Here is a 5,688-nt window from a genome sequence, read left to right as displayed (position 1 = left end):
TCACATTATTCTGTCATAAATGATAACCAAATGGCCTAAGTAGCTAAAATCATAAAACTATGATAAGCCAAGTCAATGGTATATATATAAAGTTAATATAAAATGACAACTATACGGGTACACATTTGTTTTGAACCTTACTAGAAATATGCCAAAATAACAAGTTTTATTAAAGAATGAGGTCCTTGGGCAGAGGCGGAAGAAGAGTCATATCATCAAAAATTATTAGGAAAACTGTAGGTAAAAAGACATCAGCCTACAATTTTTTTTTTTTTTTGCGGTACGCGGGCCTCTCACCGCTGCGGCCCCCCCCCGCTGCAGAGCACAGGCTCCGGACGCGCAGGCCCAGCGGCCACGGCCCACGGGCCCAGCCGCTCGGCGGCACGCGGGATCCTCCCGGACAGGGGCACGAACCCGCGCCCCCTGCATCGGCAGGCGGACCCCCAACCACCGCGCCACCAGGGAAGCCCCCCAGCCTACAATTTTAACCAAATAGAGGAGGCAAGGAGAGTACATCATCCGGGGCGATGACAGTTCAGGAAAATACATTTACCATCCATCACAAACTTTCTCACCACCTCAAGAGCTCAGCACAAGGCTGTCCAGGCATTGTTATTTTCCCACTAAGTTTCTTTATGTGGAACATAAACCTACATTTATGGTAACAACAGAATATTACACTGCTATTTAACCTGACAGCAAAAAACAGGAAAAAAACTTATTAGGGCCAGACTGACCTCGGACCATGTCAATACCCCTGAAAATAGGGGCAAAAAAATGAATCATTAAGAAACAGTATCCAAAGAGCACTGTATTATCTAATGTGACTTATAAGGCAAGTAAAATTCAGTAATCTTTGATGGAAAAAGCCATAGCATTATTTGAAATTTAGGAATGTTTTGATGCTGAATTTTTACTGAAGTGGTACTCCAAGCCGTGAAGTTGGAACAAATTCCAAACTCACAATTGCTTGCATCACCTCGGTTTAATAATCCAATAAATGACAGAAAAGGACAACCATGAAACCAGCAGCTTTATTTGTCCCCCTCTGGATAAAATCTTCAGTTTTCCCATGGTTTGACCTAGAAATCCAGTTGTAGAATCAAACTGTGAATCCATTTCAGCTAATAATTTATTTTGATGTTTAACTTCATGGCCTATTTCAATGGAAAGAGATTTTATAGCAGTTACTTTGTTTCTCAGACTTTCTTGCTTTTTTTTTTTTTTTTTTTTTTTGCGGTGCGCGGGCCTCTCACTGTTGTGGCCCCTCCCATTGCGGAGCACAGGCTCCGGACGCGCAGGCTCAGCGGCCATGGCTCACAGGGCCCAGCCGCTCCGCGGCATGTGGGATCTTCCCAGACCGGGGCACGAACCCGTGTTCCTGCATCGGCAGGCGGACTCTCAACCACTGCACCACCAGGGAAGCCCTCTCAGACTTTCCGTGAGTCTCTCATTTTCTTCTTCACAGGCACTATACCCACTATTAGGGTAGCCATAGTTCCCATAGTTGCCAGGAGGTACTCCTTCACCCAGGCCTGCACGCCTCATCCTGCCAGAGGAGCGGGGGGAAAAGGCGGGCGGAGGGGTGGGTAGGAAGAGGCCAGGGGCCACCCGGACCGCGTCCTCAGTACCAGGGCCCGGCGAAACACCAACTTCTTCCCCTAAAGCGCCACGACAACAATGTAGTCTCTAGGTTGAGTCTTAAAGGATAGGAGTTCAAGGGAACAATCACAGGCAGAGTCAGGCAAAGGATCGTGTGAAAAGAAATCTCAGAAACTGTAGGTTAAACAAAGGGCAGCCCAGAACATCAAGATTAGAAGTAAGGGCAAGAGGTGAAATTCTAAGGTACCCCAGAACCTTAGAGAGCTCCAGGTGCTCTTATAACTCTGATCTGTTATCTGTGGCACCCGGGGTTAAACTGATTGATCCCTGCCCCAGGCAGAATGCTCCAGCCATTAAAGAGACCCTGCATGGTGAGTCTGAGCTCCAGTACTCTTCAGAAGTGGGGTGTATTCATCCTCATTCAGCCACGTGGCCTGTCTCACAAGTTGACTGATTCAGTGATGCTGCTGTGAGCACTGGTGGACTTGGAATCAGAAACGTCAACTCGAGACCTTGAATAAATCATTTAGTCTCCCTGAATCTCAGTGTTTTGTTTCTGAGATGAGGGGAAAAAGACTTCATAGGGCTGCAAGAGGTTCAGATGAAATAAGGCATGTAAAAGTGTTTTGTAGCTACAAATCTTATGGTTATTACTATTACTATTGAGCTTAACATAGTCATTTATTCATGGAAGCTCTGTTAATTGGCAGCTGACCCCTTCTAGCCTCCTCTCAGACACACGTGTTCCTAAGAATCCCCTGGAACTTGGTCCAGCTGCAGATTCCCAGGCACCATCCCAAGCAATTCTGATTGAGTGGGTCTGGGTTGGTCCCATGAGTTTGTAATTTAACAAGACCTTGAAGTAATTATGATGCAGGTGGCGACACAATCACACGCTGGAGAAACGGGAACTGAGTTCTACTGGGTTGGCCAAAAAGTTCGTTCAGTTAATGAATACGTTGTTCGATAAAGTTCTTGGTGAAAATGAAAAACGTGCCTTTTATTTTTACTTAAAACTGAATGAACTTGTTGGCCAGCCCAATACAGTCGAATGTAGCAGGACTAAAGCCTCCTTCACCATTCTGAACTGAGTCTCCAAAAATGCTTCTGAACGCAACTGGTACAATTAAGTTTGAGACGCCTGTAGGATACCCAAGTGGAAATGTCCCCAGGTATTTGGGTAGCAGCTCAGGAGAAAGGTCTGGGTTGGAGGTAAGATTTGGGAGTCCTCAGTGTACAGGTAACAGATGAAGCCTTCACGAGGGTGGGGTAGGATAGCCGTGCTTCAGGTCCCAGCACTGCTTACTGTTTATGGGTCCCCGTTTGTTTTAGCTTCTACCAAAAAGAGTGTGTCTGGATGTCCCATGGTCTCCTCTTCCGGAGTTCTCTCTACCCACAAATGGCACGATCAGATGCCCAAGTCAGAAACCTGCCAATCACTATCTCTGCTCCTCACTCATCTTAGCTAATTAATCACCAAGTTGAGCTGATTCCACTCCTCCATAATTCTCAAACCCTCCCCCTGCCCCTGCAATCTTCATCCCCACTGCCACCGTCTACTCTCATCTCTTGCTTGGAGTGCCACAGGCTCCTAGCTGACTTCCATCTTCCTTCCAGCCCTGTTCCCATCCAATCCAGCCTCCACTCTGAAGTCATCCTGCTCCTCCAACCAGCCAGAGCTAGTCCTGAGGGCAGACACCCTGGTCTTGCATATAATTGTGTCCCTGACACCTAGCACAGTGCCTGGCATCTAGTAGGTGTTCATTAAATGTTTACCCCTCGTCCCGTCCCCGTGCTCCGTGCCCTCCCTTCTCTCCCAACTCGAAGCCTCAAGGGCAAAGAGAGATTATTAGATTGGAAGAAAAGATAACTTGTGGTTCTCCTTGTGGGTACCCGCATACTTTTCATTGTATAACGGGACTGCTGCGGGCCCCAATAGCACCTGCTTAAACGAACATCAGTCTGTCTACCTGTTACTTTCATAGCAGGCGTCAGAGCATAAACAGTAAAGGCTTAATCAGACACGCTGGAGCTGATGAGTGAGCTGGAGAATCTAGTGCCTTCTCCGGTTACATAAAGAAACTCAGTTAAATGTCTCCAAAAATTTTGAAAGAGAGAGTAAAATGGTAGGAAGGGAAGATGGGGGAAGAGGAATGCTTTGGACAGGAAACCGGTCAGAAGCCCACAGAGCCTACACACTGGAGTGACCCAAGAGTTTACATTCCCTCTAACTGGGCTGTCCTGCTTGAATGTGGTGGGTCCACACTGAATTTGTCCTCATTTATAATTCAGTAAATTTTTATTGAGCCTGTACTATAAGCCAGACACTGCTTTAGGCAATGGGGATACAGTAACAAACAATTCAGACAAAAATGTCTGTTCTCATGAAGCATGTATTTTTGAGGGGGGAGGGGGACAGACAACAAATAAGAAAAATATCTAGTTTGTTGGATGGTGATAAGTGCTACGGAGAAAGACAGAGCAAGGCAAGGGGTCTAGGAATTCTGGAGGTATAGAACTGCTATTTTGTACAGGATGATCAGACCTTTCTGAGAAGGTGACATTAGTGCAAACGTGTGGAGCCTCCTTTGTGTGTTTGCTCAAATGCGCTATCCATATGGATATCTGGGAGAAGGCATGCCTGGTAGAGGAAAGAGTTCCTACTAAGGCCCAGAGGAACTGCATTTTGTTGATCAGAAAACCAGTCTGAGTTGGTTTTATAGGCTCTGGTCGGAAATTGCCATGGCCGTTGGAGGTGCAGGAGGTGGGAGCTGTGGCTTCAGCTTCAGGCGCCTTTAGGGGAATTTGATTCGCAACTTTCCTGTAGGGGGAGGTTTGGGCATTGGATGCTTGTCAGGATTTCCCAAGTTCACTTTTGAAGATCTGAGATCCCAGTCAACATAGGATTTGCCCAGGTTCTCAGTAATCACAGAGGCGACTCTTCTTGCCTGCCCTCTGTGGCAAGGCTGTTTGCCTGGGGTATGCTTACACCTTTGGAGACAGGTAAAGCAGGCAGAGTGGAACAGGTCTCTACCTTGTCTTGCCACGGGTTTTGCTTTTTGTTATATTTTCACGTTTCTCTAGTGCAGATCAGAACACCCTTGGGGCTAAATTTCCATGCAGTAGGATTGGAGGATCTGAGCAGAGTTGCAGTAATGATTCTGAGTAGTATTTTGATAAAGCCATACCATTAGAGGGAAGGAGAAGGGAACAAACTTTGCAATTTACTGATGGGCTATTCACTGTGCTAAGCGTTTACCATACTGATACATTAAATACATTTTCATTATTACTCTGGAAGGTAGGTGGAAAGTGAGGCTCAAAGATATTGACTATTTCCCTGCTTACAAAAATATATGCACTTTATAAAAATGTCAAATAAAAAACCATAAAAAATAGGAAGTGAAAGTCCCTCAGAGTCTCACCTCTTAGAGGAAACAACTACAGGCGGTTAGTGTTCAATCTTCCTGAATTTTAAAAATGTACACACAGGCACATACGTATACCTTTTTTCTGCCCCCCAAGAAACTGGGACCGTATTATACATATTGTTCTGAAACTTGCCTTTTTTCTCAGAACGGTGTGCCTTGGTTATCGTGCTGTGTTAATAAATCTTATTAATGAAATCAGGCTTTTTGGGGAGTTAGAGCTCTCTGGTAACACAACACCTGGTTGTGTGACTTCACACAAGTCACTTTGCCTCTTAGGACTACAGTTTCCCCCATTTGTAAAACGAGGGCAGGCAGATCACAGAGGATTCCGCGAGGTAATGCCAACAAGCAGGTCACCTCAGCCCCTCGCCCGCCTCGTGACGATCTGGGATAATCTCCAAGGTCCAGCCCTACTTGACTTGGACGGCAGCCGCCACTTTCAATAACTCAGATGACAAAGCCGCTGCCAGCGCTGCCAGAAAACCCCGGCGGGCAGTGCTTCTTTCATTCGCTCTTGGAGCTGGGTGATGGTGTCGCGGGGCGGGGCCGGGGCGGGTCCACAGACGCGCGGCGAGCGGTGCGTGCGGGCTGGTAGGCCGGCCGCGGCGTGACGTGATCGGCGACCGCGCCTGGCCCCGCCCCTCACGGCCTAGGC

The 5,688-nt window shown here is 47.0% G+C and overlaps 1 pseudogene; it reads right to left on the bottom strand.

Annotated features, from left to right (window-relative positions):
• Positions 1-975: 975 nt before the first annotated feature.
• On the bottom strand, positions 976-1,674 carry LOC137228730 (BET1 homolog pseudogene; annotated as a pseudogene).
• Between the last annotated feature and the right edge of the window lie 4,014 nt (positions 1,675-5,688).

The sequence above is a fragment of the Pseudorca crassidens genome, chromosome 8, assembly GCF_039906515.1.
Source record: "Pseudorca crassidens isolate mPseCra1 chromosome 8, mPseCra1.hap1, whole genome shotgun sequence".
Taxonomy (NCBI): Eukaryota; Metazoa; Chordata; class Mammalia; order Artiodactyla; family Delphinidae; genus Pseudorca; species Pseudorca crassidens.
This window is presented reverse-complemented; position numbering and strand designations above follow the sequence as displayed.